This window comes from Mastacembelus armatus, chromosome 18 (assembly GCF_900324485.2).
Source record: "Mastacembelus armatus chromosome 18, fMasArm1.2, whole genome shotgun sequence".
Lineage (NCBI taxonomy): Eukaryota > Metazoa > Chordata > Actinopteri > Synbranchiformes > Mastacembelidae > Mastacembelus > Mastacembelus armatus.
In genome coordinates, this window is record NC_046650.1 from 5,951,972 (window position 1) to 5,973,129 (window position 21,158).

The 21,158-nt window shown below is 40.6% G+C and overlaps 1 long non-coding RNA gene across 1 annotated transcript in view; it reads left to right on the forward strand.

The window, feature by feature from the left end:
- Positions 1-21,158, forward strand: part of LOC113125180 (uncharacterized) — a 59,186-nt gene continuing 38,028 nt past the window's right edge. Inside the window, exons 1-5 of the long non-coding RNA XR_003295120.1 lie at positions 1-101; positions 4,207-4,298; positions 7,127-7,271; positions 17,592-17,689; positions 18,333-18,584. This is a non-coding gene — a long non-coding RNA (uncharacterized LOC113125180). The remainder of the gene's footprint in view (positions 102-4,206; positions 4,299-7,126; positions 7,272-17,591; positions 17,690-18,332; positions 18,585-21,158) is intronic.

Below are 21,158 nucleotides of genomic sequence, written 5' to 3' on the forward strand. Positions count from 1 at the left end.
GGGCACCCTTCATTCCTAAGACATGTGGTCAATGAGCAGTATTGGATCAGATGGTGGGGAGGCCTGGATTGACAGAATCTTTAGACACCAGCACAATTGTGGTAGGAAACTGTGCAATTACCCACACTGTCTTTGTTCCTGATGATTTCTTATGTTTTAAGCATTGGATCTAGTGGCATCAGTAGCAGGGTCAGAGCCTTTATACTGTATGTACAATAATGCACATGCACAGTTTTTATTTTGGTGACTCACTATGCTTATATATCAATTGTGTTATGCACATGATTTTAAAAACTCTTCCTTTGTCGACTCCTAGTGGAGCTGTGAGAAAACACACTGTGTGGCAGACTGCATGCCACACACTGATACCCCAACACTTCACATTTTATACACAAGGGATTTGAACAAAATGAGTACATGGAAGACCAGGAGAGCAGATGACATGCCCTGACTTAACACACACAAAAAAAAAACTGATTCACTGAAGGTAGTAGTATTTTCCGATAGCAGAGACCTCATTCTGTATGCATACAAAGCTACCGGGGGACTCAAGTGAAGCTGTATTGCTGTACGTATGTTCCATGAGTCAGCACAAATCTAGCTAGTCATGCATGCCATGAATGTTCATAACCCAAAAACAGTCTGAGGTCCAGTGGATGCACAATAGCCACTAACCTTGACAGCTTTTGTCTGATATTTCTCCATAAACAATGATAACCTTTAAGACATTTGTTGAATATGTTTGTACATACAGATGAGAAAATTGTTATTTTTGTAATGTTCTAGTTGAAATGCTCCATCAAACATTTCCCCACTAACATTTTTTCCTCTCTCATCTGGTGACACAAGACCTCACATGGCGTTTTTTAGAAGGAAGTCGCACACAGACACTGGCACAGTTTTGATTGTTGTTTTTAGCATCTTTAGACTTAGAGTTGAGCAAAACACCAAACTGCAATGAGTCTCAAGGTCACGAATTCTGTTTGTCCTTAATATCCAAGTTTGCATAAGGTGAAAATCCTCAGAGCATTTTGGGTGCAGCTACTGTGTATGAATGTTAAGGAGGTAATTAATGAAAACAGTCATCATAGTTAATCTTCCACTGATACATAAATGTCAAAAACAGTTTCTCATTAAATTGTTTTTCAATCATCACCAAAAAAAATAACGTTCAGACAAACTCTAGAGGCTGCAAATATATAACAGTGGTCTTCTCAAGTATAGCAAAACAAAGCTGTTTGTGAAGCATTGTCTGTTTGGGCTGTGTTCAATAAACAAGTGGAACAACTTGATTAAGTCTAGTTTATTGTGAAGATGTGGGCCTAATGAGGGATATTGGTTTCAATGTGCTAAAGGAAAACAATGGCATTATAAAATGGGAGCCAAGTGTTAGATACAAACTAAGCTCATTTGATGAAGAACACAATGAATTATGCATTAAGCATATTAGGTTACGCATTTATCATCATAGTAGTCAAGTTGGCACTGCAGGTACTGTAAAAATGCCCACGTACAAAACAGATTAAAGCCCAGCAGAATTTAAAAGTTAGAATGTGTTGAACTATACGTTGTTCATGAATTTATCAAAGGTTTTTTTTAGAACCTACAACATGACTGCTCTGCTGTGTTTCTGAGCACAGCTGTAACTCTCACTTTACCTTTTGCCTGCATTACTCTATTTCACATAATATTTCTATCTTCCACACCTGTATTCACATTCTTTCTCTGGTTCTTACTGTGCTCTTCTTTCTGCCTCTTTTCTAATTATCTCACTCAGTCACTCATTCACCCCCACTCTTCTGTACCTCTGTGGCTGCTTTGCTGTCATCATTCTGTCTTCTGCATTTTTTTTGGGCCTGTGTTGGAAATAAGTGCAGCAAGAGGAGCGGCCTGGCTGCAGTCCAGGCCATGATGCATAAGCTGTTTGGGGGAACACGGTGTCAGACCCCACGCAGGTCGTAAAATGCAAAGATGGATACAGTGCTGACTTAGCACAGTAATCAGTTATGGCCAGAGGGAAAAGTGTGTGTGCACAATAAGCATGTGTGCTCAGTTATGTGCATGTGAATATACAGTTTGTCTTATCATCTACACTCATTTAAGTTTTTATGAGGAATAAAATAGCAATGGCAAGATGGCACTGCACTACTGGAAGGCTGTTGCAGCAGCTAATCTGTCTATCGAAATAGTCGGTAACCATTAGAATGACGTTTTATTGGTGAAACATACAGCTACACTACATACATGTGTGCACGCTGTCGTGCATGATTTGCTGTTGGCCCATAGTTTAAAAACAATAATAAAAGCTTCAGGATGAGTTGCCAGAGGGCAGCTGGAGTTGCGGCAGGTTGAGCATGCCTAATGAAAATTTAATGCTCATTGACAGGGATTGCCACTGCGCTCCTCTCCAAGGATTTAAGATCAGGCCGACATCAAGCCAATGTCAAGATCTGTGGAGCCCAAAGTCAAAAGCCTGGCAGTGTGTCTCTGCATTTCTAGGTACACAGACAGAGACCGTGAGAGAGAGAGAGAGAGAAAATCTGCAAAAAAGATCTAAACTGGCTCAGAATAGTCCCCCTCCTTCCTCACCAGCAAAATTCCTCTCAGAGGCTTATTCTGCACACTGTGCCTTATCCCCATGAAAGCCATAAAATCCGAAGATTGGCGCTTGGATCTGGAATTTTGAGTGAGAGCAAAATTACTCTCCTTAGGAATTAGGTCCAGCAGTGCAGAGAGCACGTGAGAGATTGGGGAGTGATACATATTGTATAGAGAACAAATTTGTTCAGAAGGAGTGTGGAGAGGTGGCAGCAGCATGTTGAATCTTGGTGGGAATGTGCTGTCTGCTCCCCCAATTTGAATAGGTAAGTGTTGGATGTATGTTAGCCTGATGCTGTCTGGATAAGGCCTGTCTGCAGTAATTCAAACCAGAGAGTGAGACAGAGGATATGAGATGTTAGAGTCATGATATCCCTATGTAATGAGCTCCCCTCTGATCTGTAGAACTGCAAAAAGACATGAGCGGGGGAGAGACAGAGGCATGTTGGAAGAATGGGAAGGGGGCTTTTGATGGGTGGAAGATGCAGCAGAGTTAAACCCAGTGGAGTTCTTTGTGCTTCCCAGAATCCTCTCATCCTCATATAGTACACACCCTCTTACTGCTGCTGATGAGTACGTCTGTCACTGTCCTCCTTCTCCACAACCGTAACCTGTTGCTGTTTGATGGATGACAAGAATGTGTCCAGTAACTTACTGACATGCAATGTCTGATCAGTACACCAGATGCCCTGTGTGATCGTTGGAGATTTCATCATGTTACTTATAAAATTTAAATTAGACATTGAAGCATAGTGCATGCAAATATTTGTGCACTTCTCAAGGGCTTTATAGTTCACTTTATATCAGCTATCATTTTCTGTACCCACTCTAATATCTTTTGTTTTGACAGTGTCAATGAGTTCATTTAGCTAACATTAGGGTACCAGAGCTGATTGGTTGTTACCAATGAGGTACAAAAAGAACACTATAGTCCAGTGAGATGTAAGTAAATCTTTAACTTTTAAAGTGTGTGGTACATTCAGTACTGTAGCAAACAGGTTTTTTGTTAATGTCTAATATGTGGGTTCCTGCTCTCTGTTTGTTTTGCTTTCTTGATGCCATGTTATCAAACCAACATGATCTACACGTTTTGAGGTGCGCAAATTGCACAACTGTCACAAGTGATGGATTGGCGTTTCATTAGTCGGTTGCATCCTGAGTGTTTCCTGGGTACTTGGAGATTGAGGAAGGCTCACCAGAAGAACTGCCTCCAAACAGTTTACTCAGGAGTGTTGTTCTAGTTCTGAGTTTTATTCTCACCACATTGTCTGCAGAAACTTTCCAGCAGACACTGTTGTGTATGTTTTCTAGACATAATAGTCAAACTCCAAGAAGAAGGAGAAGAATCTGACTGTTTTGAGGAATGGCACAGTAGAGTGCTACCATAGATGTAAGCCAAGAATGAGGGTTCTACCAGCTGTTTGGAGTGCTGTCCAAAAAAAATCAGGATAACGCTGATAATAAATTTCCCTAGTGCCATTAAGAATCATGTCATTTTTTTCTGCCACTCCAAAAGAACTATAAGAGGTTTAGCCAAGTTAGTCTGTCACTGTATTTAATGAGTTGGCTCTCTCTCTTTTTTCCCCTCACTGTGTGTTTATGCTGCAGGATTAATGGGTGAGCCACACAGAGGAAGTGGACTGCATGTCTTCAGGGCTGTGGTAGAGTTGCGTCAGGGCGACCCCCAGACGAGAGCATAGGTAACTACCAGTAATCAGCCTTTGTCCACCTGGTTCAAAGGAACATAAAATACTGTATGTTCACGTTGAATTAATGTTCAGAATCTTCTCAGTGACTCTTTTTATCTTATCTCTTCTGTTTCTGTTTTCGGTTGTTTTCGTTGTTGTCAGCAGATATGTCTTACCCATCATAAAATATTTCTTCTGCTACCTTTCCATCATTTGAAACAAGTAATTTTCCATAGCAGCTGATGCTCATCCAACTTGTTGCTTCACAATATTAACTTTGATGAAAACGATAAAACAACACAGGACAAGCCAGAGGAGTAGAAAAATGTGACTTATAGTCTGGAAAATATGGTAACTTCTTTAAGAGAGCAGAATGAGTGAAGTTAGTCTAAGATGGATAAATCTGTCAACAAACCAAGGTTCATTAAACAATTACCCATAATAAGCCATGCTTTCTGTTGAATCTGGATCAGCTAAGATAAACACAGTTACTGCAAAACTTACTAAGTGTCCTAGAAGTACTCTAAAGCTAAATTAGCTTTGACAAATGGCCTTGCATTTGAAAGGAAATTATACAAACGTTGAACAAGTCAAATGTAACTTGTAATTAGATGTTACTTCTCCTCCCCAGAAAGACAGAAAGATTTAAAGCAAGACTTCAAAATATGCAGGAAATGTCAAAATGAGATGGAAAGGGAAGTGAACATCTATCAGACCATCTGTCCTACAGGAAAGGTTTAGGTCCAGGAAAATATTAGACTATTTGGTTCCAGGTTTTTAAGATGATTGTATAGACAGCTGGGATAGAGGCCATATACACGTACTGTAGACAAGCTTATGCAACATGTGCAGTGTACTTTTGAGAGTAGATATGATGCCAGACATGCCTGACACATTATCATACACATAGTCCCTGCAGCACAAAGGTTTTGCATAAGGAATGCCAAATAACAATAGGCAATAAAGGGATGTTGAGAAATCTTTATTTATCTTGTGCTGACATTTACTTCAGACGGGGGAGTTTCTACCAATATTATTCTTTCTCAGGCACGAACACATTCACGTAGACAAAGGGAAGAATTTCATATTTTGGTCTGAACAGAGTCATCTATCTTCCCTGTGTGATGCCCGGCTTTGTTGTAGTTTCAAGGTCTGAGTCACTTTGAGGGTCCTATGCAGACAGGGCAACACCTTGTATACAACATGATAGGATAGCAGAATAGCCATTTGTCCTTGTCACACAGCTCAAAACACAAACTGAAAAAAACATGCACCCAGTATTCATATGGAAAATACCTTGTAACAAAATGTGTAAACACAGACACTGACCCACATGGTAATAATGCGAGATGTGCAGTGTAGATCACAGAGAGCTAGACTGCTGTTGGCTATAAATCAGAACTGACATGTGAGTTGTGCCTCGTGCATGTTGTGTGACTGTAACCTGCATTAAAGAGACAAGCTATATCCCAGATCACAATGTATTAACTCGGCTTGGCGTTCAGTGTTCTGGACAGGTATGTCTTGATAGAACAATATCAGCTTTGAGGAGAAGGAACCTTATTAATCTTTGTCACAAAAATCAATGTTGTTGTCAGAGATGGTAGCTGGAGTTTAAATTTTGCTTTGGTATTTTTTTTGTGTAGAAAAAAGGAAGCTGAGACTTGTTCAAGTTGTTCTGCCTCAAGGCTGAAAACACTGATCTCATTGAGGTTACTATTAATATCATTGGGCCAAGTGGTTGTGTGTGATAGATAATACCAGTATGGGTGTAGAGAGATGTCTGTGTCCACTGATCCAGTTCTCCCTGACACACCAGAGGCTGGTTCAGCTCCTTAGCACCAACTCTGAATCTGAATCTAAATTAAATCAAAATGTAACTCTGCAGTAAAGTCTTGGGAGCTTGAGTTCAGCATGCAAACACATTTCATACAAGTCTGATCAACATATTAAGATACTTTTCTCCAGACACAAAAATCAATTTTATCTAATGTTAAAAAACTAACCCAAAACTGTAAAACATATATGTACTAGCTTTCATGTGGTAATCTGGAAGGTCTGTTTTTGGGGACAATCACATTGTAATATCACTTTCACATCAATTTCCAACATGTGTTTTGTCTGGAATGAGACTTTTGTTTTTAATGGAATAACAAAGCTTTAGTTATAGCCAAATGGGAGTCAGCATTATTGGTATGTTTAGACCACATATGTGGACAATCATTTGCTGTGATCCCTTTTCCAGTAGCCGTACTATATCACTGCTCCCCACTGTACTCATTCCTCTGTTTCTCTGCCTTTTCACATTCTCCATATTACTCCTCCTCTATTTTTTTCTTTGTATTTTACCAGATCATGTGACTATTTCACAGTGACCATAGTTTAGTATAGCTAATTATTCACATCATTGACAGAAACACTTTTTTGAGCGGGACAGGGGTAGGAACAGGGGTAGGAACAGAGGTTAAACGTGACTGTTTTGGTCTGGTGAATTTCAGAGAGCAAGCAAATGCGCCAGAAACAAAAATCACAAAGTTTAAATGAGGTTCAAGTATGAAATGGAAATATAGCAGGAAAAATTCATGAGGCTGGATCCAGGCAATGTCATCTTCGTCACTTCTAACTTTTCCCTTCGAAATATTCACTCAGTAACCTCTGTCACCCCAGCCAGCCAGTCTTTCCTTCCAATGATCCTCACCTCTCCATCCCCCTTATCTTAAAACCTGAGCATTAGCCCTTCTTTGTGCCATTTTCTCTCTGTCTCTCTTGTCATTTCTCATCTGCCCATCTACATTTCAACCAGCAGCAGACGTGTCTGAATGCCTTTTCACATTTTCCAGGAAGACTGTGGTGACCACATTAATGATATCTGATGCTGGACACCCACAGTGAAGACCTAAGGCCTGAGCCAGGAGAAGACTCCCTTTAATAGCACTTCCGGAGGCTGAACCCCACATCCACTCCCATTGTTGCAAATGTACACAGGTAGTGTTGACTGGCCCTCACTTGTTTTCCCTCTCTTACACCACACACTGTAAACACAGTTGTTACAGAATTTGGACCTGTTCTTTGTATACAAGGATTAAGGGGAAAGTTTAGTTGACGATTTCATATGATCCAAAATCTGCTGGTTCTTTGAAAGCATCATCAAATTTATTGTCATGGCAACAGGGGTGCAGCCTCAAACCTACTCAGGAGCAGGTTTTCTTCTTTGGTCTTGGGTTTTTTTTCAGTGTAAACAAAATGACGTCTGAGATTTAAACTGGGCTGGAACAGGAATCGACCTGTTGATGTCGGAGTAATGATAATATGACATGCTTATAGAACAGTCCTGATGTTTCTTGAAACATCACTATCATTCTGAAAGCTTAATATGCATTTGTCAAAACCGTTTATACGTATTATACAAAACTATAGTGTCAGTGAATAAGTGCACCCTGTCAGAATGAAGTGTTTTATTAGCATTGTGCAGTAGCAAGTCAGGTTTCTCAAAATGTATAACTGTTTTGTCAGTAGGACAATGGGCCCTTACATTTGCAGTAATTGCAGATGATTTTATTTTCCTGTAATATATAAATTCAACACAGTTCAACAGAAGTAAAACGGGAAAACAAACATTTGCACAGCCCGGTATATTACAGGAAATGTAATATGTCACCAAAAATAGATATGGGGAAACAAAATATTCAAGAAATGTTTGGTAGCAACACAAAATCACAGTAAACACTCCCTATAAGAAAAGTTCCAGTTTCACCTGACAAACAGTTGATCAGACTTTAAAATATACTGTATAAAGTATTTTCAAAAGGCATTCATAGCCCTTCAATGTTTGCATTTTTACTGCTTTGTAAATGTATTTTGAAATGGAAAAAGCAATAAAGTAAAAATAACAGCGATAGAGCTGAGAATACTACATTGCAGTAATGCAGGTGCCAAATATTCTTGCACTTCACTTTCACCTCCTCCCAGGTTCTCATGCATATACTTGCTTTGAATATAATGGAGAGATTATACAAATTATACCATCATATTAAAGCAGTGGACATGCAGCTGAGGGGGAATTAAAGATTTAAATGAGATGCTTATGCGTTTAATCTGTCAGCTACTTTTTGCCATCCATCTTGACACATTTTTGCAGTTACCTTAGTTACATTACGAAATTCATCAAAGGCCTCCAGCTCGAGCTCTGCTGAGGGGAAAAACTTTGCAATTTCTTTGGACTTTTGCATGTAACCGGTGAGGAACTAGCTGATCATGGTTTTGCTGTTGACAAGGAACTGAATTTGTCAGATGACCAGCATTACAAAATCACTCCTTTGATCTTGGATATATTTAGTAACATATAAAGAACGGGTCCTTGTCTCACTGCTATTTAAACTTTGTTCATGAACTTCATAAAAAGGAGCACACAGTTAATTTTGCTCTCTTTAAGGTTAGATGGTCTAATTTGTGGAGCACAACCATGCTCAGCTGTGTTTTCAGTCCTGACGGGCAAACTGCTGTGGATAACTTCAGAGCATCCTGACCCTGAAATAGGACACAGCTTGTGAGATCCAAAATGAAAGAGAAAAAAAATGTCTGAGAGTGTAGCACAGTGGTTTGGAAATCAAAGAATGCTTTTATTTTTTTTTTGTATAGTCAGTTTAGTCTATGATCTGGGTTGGCCATTTGGTGTGTTTGAAATTGTGTTTACTAAACCAGCTTTACAACTTCTGTGTGTGTTGTAAACCCTGGTGGTCTTGTGCTACATGACAATGCAGAATGATGACTGAAATTGCTATGAACGTGCAGTACAATGATAACACATAAATAGTACATCACAAGTACATTGACTTTGAATGTTATTATTGATTATTTCTGAACTAATTTGTGCGGTCGTAAAAGTAATTTCACAGCCTGCAGTTTGTCAGACCCAAAATGTGCCAGCAAACTCTAAAACATCCGTTCCACTGTCATCCATTCACTGTTTCCTGCTGAGTGTTGAACAGCTGCAGTGCCAGTAAAAAGCTGGAGATTGATACAAATTCAAATATATAAAACAAGAATATTCCCAGTGTTATGTATGCAGAGCTATTCACAGAAAGCAGTTGAGCAGTCAACATGAATGAAGAAGTAGATTTGGGAAGAATCAAATTAGTTTTGGTCAAATTGGGAGGAAAAAAAATATCTTCCTGATGTTTTAAACAGAATTTTGAAGCATTGGCTGGTCTTACTGTTTCATAGAGGAGAGAAGGTGAAAGAGTTGGGCTTAAAAATTGAGAAGAAATAATGAGTTAGGTAGAGAAGCTAAAGCAAGCAACATTGTCCTTGTGACCTCAGTGGAATGTATACACTGAGGTCCAGTCACACAGTCTCTGCAAACATTAAACTGGGTATCGCACTCACACAAGTACACATGCTGTGTATCCACAGTGCAAGTATGCATTATTGCCTTGTGGATTCATCAAAGACACTGGTATGTAAATCACTGTAATGTCAACACTGTTCTGTGTGTGTATACTTTGCAGCCTGTCTCAGCACTTTGGCTTTCACACCCATGTCGATAATACTCATCCATCGATAAAACTAATCAGATTTCTCCCACTGCACAAATTAAGTTTGCATTTCCTTTCTCCTTGTTGTACTTCGTGGTTTTGATTCTATTATAATGATTGCAGGATAACAGGTGGTGTTTATTGCTTGGTTCCTTTTTAAATTTTTTTTTTTTTTTCTTTCTTTTTTCTATCAAAACCTCTCTCACCTTGTTTTTTTTCCACTAAGAAAAACTAATGTTTTGGTAACTACATTTTCTGTACTGTCCATGGCTCCAGAATGTCTCAGGTACTAAAAGCCACATCATCAAAGCTTAGGATTTTAAATGCATTGAGAACCAAGATTTAATTAGATTTTGAATCACTTCACGGTTGTTTGTCTGTGGTTATATTAAATGTTAATGTAAATGTTGGATTTATAAATATTAAAATGGTGAAATTCTTTTTGATATTCACAACCAGTACAAATAGGAACAAGGAGGTGATGCCTTTTGACTATTGGCTGCATTACTATACTCCTGTATGCGCTATAAAATAATTATTAATCATCAATATTTGCAAGCAGTATCCTGCATAAATTCATTTTTGTTTACAATGACAATCAGAGATTTGATCAACTGTGATTTACAATGAGACAGTCACACAGTAAGCAGCTAATTGGCAGTGTCTTTGTTTAAATGGAAAATATTCCAACATAAGATAGTAATTTCAAATGAAAGGCTAACCCTTCCTGCACATTATCAAATGATCAAATCGAAGACAGAAATGCAGTGTGTCCTTGTCCCTGGGCTGTGTTACAACTTAAAAGCTCAGCTGTCTGATGCAGTCAGGCAGCCCACTCCACTGGGTTAGTTCAGTACAAGTGTGAACCACCCCTCCAGAAATTGGGGGAGTTTGGTAACTGCCTGAAGCTCTTGGGGGCTCTCCAGGGAGATGTGGGCCAGACAGAAGCTCAGATTCCTCTCATCCATGAACAGTTTGGTATCCTGGACAAATATGAGGTCCCAGTGTGAACCAGTTGTAAGCAGCTAAAAATGAATAATCAAAACATGTACACACATACTGTATACAGCAGGCAAAGCACATGGCTTTGTTTATAGATTACACATTATTAAATGGTACCGAATATTGATTACATTTTCTGAAGACATCACCATAATGTCTGAGAAGCAGTTAAAATTTCACTTACAGAGTGCAAAATAAATATAAAATTAAGTAATTATATTGTCACATTTACATACACACTCTAAAAACCTCAAGATTTCAGCTTGCCTCTTTTTTTCCATAGGAGCATGAGATGTGAGGTGCTGACGTGACCCCTGTGTCTCCAGCAGGTGTTTATTGCCAGCTGCCTCGTGTTAAGAAACATAAGTTCAAGAATAACTTCATTCTCTTCAAAAATAAGATCCAGATCACAGATGGGCGATAAATTAAAGGAAAAAGCAAATTGTAGTAAGGCGTCAGACAGTCATGAACGTCCAGAAAAGCTTCACAAAGCTGGAAACATACTGTCTGTGGTGAAACAGCATGCTTCTGACAGACATTCACTAGGTGTTTTGGCAACTTTATTGTTCAGTACAAAAGTCAGCCAGGATTGAGTAATTTTCATCCTTTCATCCTGTCGCCTGCAATACTGTTAAATCAGCCCTGCCTGCATAGATGAGATGAGCTTCACGCATCACTTGCATTTTGACACATTACATCTACAATAATACACTGCAAGAGTGATATTGAAGGGATGAAGAGAAAAGAGAAGCTAAAAAACTGTCACTGAGCGTTTACCATGTAGGGCGGACATTTTGGCTACTCCTCACTTTCTGGCTCACCTTCCAAGGCTGTTGAGAGTGAAGACTTGGTTTTAGGTTTAAGGTTGGAGTCAGCCTTATGTTACGGTACAGGTTGGAATTAAGCATTTAGTTACGGTTAGGGTAAGGGGATAGGGAATACATTATGTCAGTGAGTGATAGCTATGCAGTGAAGACAGCTATACTTGTGTGTGCAGTCATCACACACAGTCATGCAAATGTATCTAAGGTTTTATGATGGGTGTATGTTGTGTTTGTGTGTGTTTTTTAAGAGTGCACTTTAGTTTTTGCGTCTTATTTTCTGTCCATCTGTCCCATCTCGTGACCAGATGACTTAACTGTGTCTTTCTGCATGTCTGACATGGTGCAAGGCCTCAGCCTTGACTGGCCCAGTGGGTGGTCACATCCCTGCATGGCAGAGCAGCAGACTGAGGCATCGCTTTCTACTTCCACTCCCATCTTTCTTTATCTTCTCTGACTGTCCTTCTGTTTGACAGTGTTTTCATTAGACTGTCAAGTGGATTAACATAGATAGGTGTTGAAATAAAGGCCTTCACGTTCAGCTGTGATGCACAGATAATTTTCACAGATATTTGTTCTATGGAACTTTGATTTTCCAACAAATTTTATTTTTTAAGCATATATTAAAATGTCCTCATACCTGCTTTGAATCCACTTTATTGGAATAGTGCCACCAGTGCTGAAAGCCAACACCTTATTGCTACTCTAGCCGTCTCTGCCTCTCTCTTTTCCTCTGTCCCTACTGAGCCATTACTGATCTATATGAGGCCTCATCAGAACCAATAGCCTGTATCTAATCTGTTCCTTCTCCTGATGATTTCTGACTACACGGCTGCTCCCTTCCACAGTGTAAGTGACGACTCTGACTCAAAGACACACCATGACTGATCCCGTCTCACTCCCTCTCTGCCATTTGATTTTTGCTCATATATTTGTCCTTTTTTTTTCTGGTTACTCCCACCATTCCTCCTTTTCCCTCACCTCTGCTAAACTCTGTTTTCTTCCTCCCTGCTCACCTGAGTTTCCTCTGTGTCTTCTGTCTCTGCCTTCTATCTTCATACCCACCTTGTTTCGCGAACAGCTGAATGTTTACTTCATGTTGGCCTCATCATCCATTCTGACTGGGTCTCTGCCGGAAGGATTTGCTCCTCTCCTTCGCATTTTATTTGTTCCCCTATTTGCTGTTTCTATTAAAGATGAAATTGAAATCTCCTGTGCCAACACACACATACAGAGAGGCACGCAAACACACGCGCACACACGGGCATCACACCGCCACACGTTGACTGACAGAACCATGACGCGCAGTGCAATGGCACATGGAAAAGGTCCGATCTTTCGTCCTACTTTTGCTTTACCGTATTCTTATCCTTTCACTGCACTTCCTCGCTCTCACCTGCACCTCTTTAAGTTGCTGTAGAAGCGGTGAGAGACCATGTGATCCATGTTTTTTGTGTTGTCTTTTATCATTTTGCTTTTGCCTCGATCACAGAACAAGTAACTTTCTTTATCTGACACTTTTTCACACATTTAAGTCCTCCTTACAAAATATTTTTCACATATTGAATACTTGAATACCCATTTCCCTTTTGGAAAGCACACTGTGCTGTTCGTGCTTATGCTGCCACTCCTTAGTGTCTTGAAGGCTGCCTTCTATCTGTCCATGGTGTGACTTCCGAAACCCCTTCAGACAGGATGCAGGGAGTGTTTGGAGCATTGCAGAGGAAAACAAAGGCAGTCTTCGGCAGGTTAATGAGGCCACGAGGCAGCTTTGTGCCGAGCTTCATCAGTATTCAACAAAGGCCTCACTCTCTCGCTCTCCCAGTAATATCCCAGTCATTTGGGTCAGCCACATCACTGTGCCTCTGTGAAGGACACACACAAACAGAAAAAGAGAATTCTTTGACAGTCTAATAGAAATACAGTCCCATTTATTCACTATAATTGTTAGCTGTGTCCCACACTGTCTCGCTCTCTCTGTCATCTTCTTGTTTTCCTCACACAGTCTCTTTTGCTCTAGTCTTTCTCTTCCACTCTTTCTAGCCCCAATGTACAGTACAGTTCCTTCACTCAAGATAAAGTAGTTTAACATATGTAAGTATCTAGTGCAGGTTACTGGTTTCTCATTCGGACCCCGGTCACTTCAGCACAGGTCCGTAACAGTAAGAACAGCATAGTGCAGGGTGAGACCACATTTGTGTGGGTATCTCATTGCACTGGAGTGTCACTACTAAGCAATGTTCATGCAGGGAACATCAAATATCCTTTAAAATCAAATCTGGATGGCCAACGAGGATATGTGGGTCCTGGATCAGCAGTGTCCTCTGTGTCTCTCCTCTCACCACATCTCTTCATGTGTTTTCTTTTTCAATCTCCTTGTCCTTCCACCTTTAGTACGGTACCCACACAACTCAAGCCCCCTTTTCCTCACCACACTTCTCCATGTTTAATTTCATCCCTTTCATCCCCCCTTCCTTCCTTCCACGCCTTTTTTTTACCCCAGCAAACAGCTGTCTCTCCCTCCACTCACCCCAAGCATGGCTGCCGTTTAAGCTAAACATCACATAGATAACCATCTCCACTCACAATGTTCCAGCTGTCTAATTATGTTGCAGCTCTGACTGAGCACTTTGTCGCCGAGGTCTTAAATTAGTGGCTTGGCTTAATGTCGCAAGCACATGTAATGTGTCAGTTCACTTGCAGTGCGTTTGTGTGTGTACTGTGTGTGTGCTTGTGTGCATGAAATAGGGATGTGACTTCATTAGGATGAGTTATATTAGTTATTTTTGCACCATTTCTCCCTGTGTTCATGAGTATCTATTTGGATTTCAAAACACATGCAAGAGTCTGTGCAGTTCTTGCTGAATCTTTTTAGATGCAGTAGATATGATAGTACTCATTTCTGCACCACATCTCTTTGTGGTTTCTGCATGTTAAGTTGCATGTGCATGTTCTGACAGTGTGCTGAGCAGCCTTACAGCACATAGTGAGTCCCTGCCAAAAAGGAGAAGAGCACCTTTCTCCAAAGACTGGGCATCTTCAAGGTTGAACAATAACTTGTCAAAAACACTGCCAGTGCTGGAGGAGATCGGTTTAGCCACCATAGTCTTTAACGGGCCGTAATTGTGCCCTGAAATGATATGACCTTACACACACGCCTTCACCAGAACATATTCTTATTCCACTGAAGGAAACTGTGTCAAGTGTGTAACCACCATGTACGAGAGCAGGGACAGCAATTTTTATCACTTTTTCTCTGTGCTTTGGTTTTCACTCGTTTCTTGCTTTAGTTTTTCACAGTCTACAAACTTCGTCTGTAGATATAATTAGTGTGAGTGAGCAGATGCTGTCCATAGAGAACAGACAGTCTTAATTGTTTTTTGGCTTTCTTTGCTTTATAAAAGCCTCATCCTGCTTATCGCATTAGCTTCACTTCAGCTCTACATACTCCAATACAGAACTAAAATAGCTATTATCAAATCTTTAGCTCTGTGCAGAATTTTGATGACAATCAAACATTTGCCGACGTTCTTTTCAGATGATAAATACCTGCCTGACCTGTATGACGTGCAGAGGAATGGCTGGTTTAGACAACATTTGTTCCAAAAAGGCTGAGTACTGTAGACTGTTTAGTAGTGACAGTAATTAAAGATTAGGATGTCCCTTTGTCAAGACGTTCCATTTATACCCAATTGAAATCAAGTGACAGTTTCCATTTACTACAACAAGAAAATAATATAATGATGGTGTAATGATTGTTTTAAAAATTGCATTTCACAAAGCTACATTTCTGCGGTAGCTATTTATGCAGATATGTTGTGCACAATATAACAGAACATGTAGGTGTTTGAGTTGTGTTCCATCATGCACTCCTTTGTTGATCTGCTCACTTGCCTGAGTTTCCATTTATTGTGCAGTGTAGCATGGCAGTATATTTGTGGATTAACAATGACCACATAGATGTGTTAGCCGTGGGCTTTGAAAGAATGCTTCTGTGTTGTGAATGATGGCCTTGTAACAGCCCTGAGTGTATCACGAAAAGCACATTGTCATTGAGCTTTTGTATGTGCACGTGTGTTTGGTATGTGTAGACATTGTACTAGAATGCCAACTGGGATGCCTGAGTGGTTGGTCAGTTTGCGACGCCATGGACAGAGAGCACAAAAGAGCATAACATGTTCAAATATCTCTGCAAACTCCACAGGGCACTTTCTCCAGGCAGAGTTTTTCTATTGCTGGAGATTCTACCTTCCTGCTACAATGTGATAGTCACTGGATAGCTGTCATGTGTTACCTTGAACTAGTTAGGTTTTGTTCTATGCAAACAAAAACCTAATAGCAAAAGAATTTATTTGCTCAGTACTCTGTTGTCTCTGTAGAAAGAACTAAGAATTACACTTAGGTTTTTAATGGATACAAAGTTTTCAGACTCTTAGGGGACACCATTAGAAGTATTTTTAGTTTTAGAGCCACAGACTCTGCCTGAAGTGCATTTTACAGTGACAGCTAAAACATTTCACGGCCCTCCCTCAGGACACACAACATTCGGTGCTAATATCACAAAATGCACAATTGCCCAAAAATAAACACCTCAGCAGTTCTGACATAAACCACACAAAATAGTGAGGACTGATTGTCTGACTGTCTGATTGCAAGGATGAGTGGGCCACAGTGGATGCAAGAACAAGATTGACCAGTTTAACAGGATCATCTTTCTCAGCTGCTGATTGGTACAAACATGCGATGATAATCGTTTTAGTGCACTTTATTTTGCCTTGTAATTTATTGTCTTAAAGCTTAACAGTACAGTCTTATATACTGTACATTGCCTCAGATTCATTGAAAATATCCTCTCTTTAGTTTTCTCACTTTAAATGCCATGTTTGATTCTTCACAGAGCTATGCACAAAAACTGCAGGTGATGCTGTGAAGAGATAATAATGATCTGGCAAATGACCAAGTCCCATAGAATAAGCTCATTAGTCCAGCCTGCTCTTCCTGAAGTTCACTCTGCTGCCTCTTCTCCAAGGTGGTCCTCTTTCTTGTTTGTCCTCATCAGTATCTGCAGCTCCACTCCCAGAGGACCATCCAGACCTTTGCTGCTCTCTGTCCTCACACTCACTTCCTTTGAAGAGCAATACAACTTTTTCAGCACAAGCATCCTTGTCCTGAGTCATCCTGCCCATTTCGTCAGAATTGGCACTAATATTGCCGAACGTACAGTTTTGTCAGACTCAGCAAAACTTGTTTTGACAAGAATCCAAAGGCAAGCCAATGTGAGAAGTCAACAGTGATGGGTAGTATCATCAGTGATGTAACTTTCTGAAAGAGCCTTCCTCAGCTCACTGCTCTCAGGGAATACATGAAAATAAACATGAGAGGATTAGATGTTAAGCTACACCACAACACAGCAAGAGAAGAAAGCAAAAAAGAGACAGAAAATACATATTCCTTTGTTTAGTGTGTCCCCTGGTTATAGTAGTCACTGAGGGTAATGAAAGAGAAAGAAACACACTAAAGAAGATGGCAAGGAGTCTTGTCTGCATTAAACCTGGGTGTATTCGCCTTGTGGTTAATGTCAAGTGTGGCTAAGGTACCTGGGTCTCCAAGGGGTTGCTGAGTGAGAGCACTGTTGCTGTGATTAAAATGGTGGAGAACAGCCAGAGGGTGATAGCTGGCACAGATTTTGTGCTGTCTCCTCCCCCTGTATTTCACCCTCTCCTCTCAGTGCCAGCTGTCAGTTATGTCAGTCAGTGTGCTAATGATGCTCCCTTACTGAGCTCAGAGCACAGTGATACATCTGTCATGCCCAAATATTGCTCTGTTCACATGTAAGCAGTCCACAAATGCCCTAGTTTGGTATATTTTGTTTTTTCACACAGTATAAGCAATTCATACATATTCACTCTCTGCTATCACTTATAACTGTTACCTCTTGTGGTCCTCAGGGGTCTTCAACACCACTGCAAAATAGACATGTCCGACGCAGGATAAAGAACCAGTGTTCACCCACATTTGTCCCATTCCTGCAACACTGCTGACAAAGGTGAATTGTGGGTTGCCAGTGGCCAAACAAGACTTAGATGTGCTGTTTTAGTTCATACAGTACATCACTGCTAATACTGTGCTTTAAGACTGTTACTGTAGCATTTTACAACATGCCAAACATTCATATCCAATTCAACAACTCTGTAAGGCCAAGCTGAGTGGATTTTTGTTACATGTGTGTTATGTACAGTCAGATGGGATTTGCTAACAGTGAATGGCTAAAGACATTTAGAATATACATTTAGAATAATAACATTTATAATAAATATTTCTCCCATGCTCTCTGCAAAGGAGTTGATGCCTAATCATGCAGTGAATGAGAGAGTTGCTGACGCTAAGAAAATAAAAATGCATTTTCAGAGTTTTCCTCAGAACCAGCACAGTCAATGTGTTTGCAAATGAAACCATACTCTAATGAAAGCTCATGTGGTAAATAGTGTTAGCTTTTAATCATTCATGTGTAAAATAATCAGCACAATAAAATGTCTCAGTACCACTTTGATGCTATTAATTTATTTTCTGCATTATTTGATGAATGCCCCGTGGGCGTCAGCTCTGCTTTTCTATGATTAGTTTGACCATGCATCTAATACAGCGTGTGTTTTTGTTTTTTTGTTGTTTTTTTTTTTTTTTTTTTTCAGGCACTGGAAGCAGACCTACAGTGAGCTGCAGCAGTCCTTAGACCAAAGCAGTGCTGAATTCACCCTGGAGAAGATTAGATCTCTGGACCTCCGCAAGTTTGCAGACAGCCAATATGTGATCTCTGGGGCTGCTGGGAAAGAACCTTCCATAGAGGAGGTCCAGTCTCTTCCTCTAACCTGGCGCTCACTTGGCTTCGTCTTGCTTCATAGGCTTCCATTGGTTCTGACACTCATCTTTCTTGTGAAGAAGAGGTAAGGAGACAGCTGCTCTAATGCAGATTAGGTCTGTTGCGGGTTGTGCAGCTGCCTGTATTTTCCTATTTTTATGTGTTGCCTGCTGTGATTTGAAGCTTGTATTTTCCCACTGGCTTACAGATTTACTCACCTTTCCTCGCACATGTTTTCTCCCTTATTCTTTCCCCTCTTGTCTGCATCCCTCTCCTCAACCCATCAAAAGGTCACTAGCATTAGTGTTAGAATTCTCCATGGCCAAGTTATTCATTTGACCTTCCCATCTGTCAGTACAGTGCTGTTCTCCAGGGTCAGCCACATGAGACTCTTGTTATGGTTCCAGGGGTCAAAGGGTAAAACGGATATCCTTTCAAATTGTATTTACCTCACAACCCTGAATGTTGTTTGCATATATGTGTATGTGAGCTCTGTACCTCGTGCATATCATGGTATCAAAGGTTGTAATGCTGCTGGGAATGATGAATAGCTGCCAGGTGTTGAGGTCCATGTGGTAATCACCTCAGGTAAAGGCTTTTGGCCCTGCTAGCAGGGAACAGAAAGGGTTAAGTAGTTTTGGCGGCTCATAGTTGTAGCCTCATAGCCTTCCATAGCCTCTGGCAGCCACTCATCAGTTTATTCCCCAACATCTCCAAGGGCCTGTGTGGATGAGGTCTAGAGCCCAAGCAGGCAAGCAGTGGGGAAATGGAGACAAGGCTTAATTTCCTCCAGACCAGAAATGTGACTGAGGGAGGAGAGGGGAAATGGGTTGGCTGGCTCTTGGCTCACTTCCTCTCTGCCTCCAGGCTTGCTGTCCTGGGGCGACAGAGCCTGCTCATAGAGCAACCCTGTCTGCCTGTCAACCTGTGTCAAAATCACTGCTGCCCCTTGCCCTTCTCCACCATGCAGCTTGACTCTCACAGAGGTGCAGATTTAGTGTGTGAATAACTTTGGCCTATGGAGGTGTCAAAGGTGTCTGGTTCAGACCTCCTAGTAACCCCCCAAATCTCGCCACAGTTCACTGACAATTCATGTTGTGCAGAGGGAGGGGAGACAGAAAGAACACATAAAAGAGACGACGTTACACACTGTCACCATGAAGACTGTTTCCAAAAGCTTCTTAGTCTCTGATATGCACAAGCTGCAGCACTTAATAATTGCTAAGATCAATTGCTTCCTTCCTCTAGTGCTGCCTCATATGATAAAAAGTTGCTGTTGGTCGTCCCCTCACTAACATCTCTTTCCTTTTGCCTTTTCTCCATGGTAACTGTTTGCACCAGATATGTTTTACTGTGCTTTATGTTACATCTAGGCTTTGATATTCAGATGTCTTAAGGGAATTTTGAATATTGCTGGACAACGCACCGTATAGTGCAATGAGAGAGAACTGAAGAGAGAGCCTCGAAGGCATGACTGGATGGAGGGTCAGAGGTGTTAGCGGTCAGGCAGCTTTAAAACTCAAATTCCATGATGGAGGAGGTCAGTGATTGTGAGAATGTGTTGAAAAGCAGGTGAATGGGTTTTGTATTAATCTCTATTAATCTCCCAGAATTGAATTAAAAATACTTGTTAGTATATTTATTTTACTGCTGTTCAGGGCAGTCCTCTCTTTCAAGTGTTTTCTTTTAAAATTAGTCATCTAAAAATACTCCTGCCCTTCCAGAAAACCCTGGTGATTTTGCCCACACTGACTTAGATGAAAATCAGTCACAAAACACACAATCTTCTACAGCTGCTGCATACAGAGTGACGAGCTGTAAATATTCACACAAACACAAACTCTCTCATTCTCTCCCCCATTTTCATTGTCTCCTGCTTCCTCATGTGGCCAGACCGTGGGCTTGGTCCTCATGAAATTCAATTTGCAGTGTAGTTCCATATCAAAAACATGGTCAAAGCTCTGTGTTTGTTGAATTCGACACAAACAAGCAAGGACACAGTCTCAGCGTGGCTCCTCCTGGAACCTCATTATAGCTGTGCCCTCAAGTAACAGATATGTCCTTAATTGCCGAGTTGTCCTAATTGACTTTAGCTAATTTATGGATTAGGTTATTTTTACCCTGTTTCCTAATTGAACCATAACTTTCATGTGTTTCCCTAGCTGGATGGGGACTGGGTAGCTGGTGCTGAGTTCTGCACCTTGTGCCTGTCTGTGTAGAAGGAGGTTTTACACCATCACATTCAGTTATGTACAGTATCCATATAGAAAATGAATCCAATATGTGAAATATGAAGGGAAAACAATGGCACTACCTGAGCAGGAGTAAATAGCAGGATGGTCCATTTCTCAGGCTGATGGAGTGTAGCACCTTGGAGTGCTAAGTCTAGAAATATTTGGTCTTTGTAGTGTTTATGCTGGTGTCATTGCTGGATTTCTGTAACTCACCAGCTCTGAGGTTCTGAGGAAAGAGAAAGAGAACACAAGGGAGAGTAAAAAGAGGGGATTAGAGTAGAAAAGCTTAAGCTTTTAAGAATTCTGATATGCAGAGTCCTTTCAAATCCGTGGGCCTTACGATGACTCTACTGCTTGTCAGCAACAGGGCATCTGTAGCATCAGGGACATGGTTGGGTCCTGATTCTGCAATGAAAAAGTAAAGA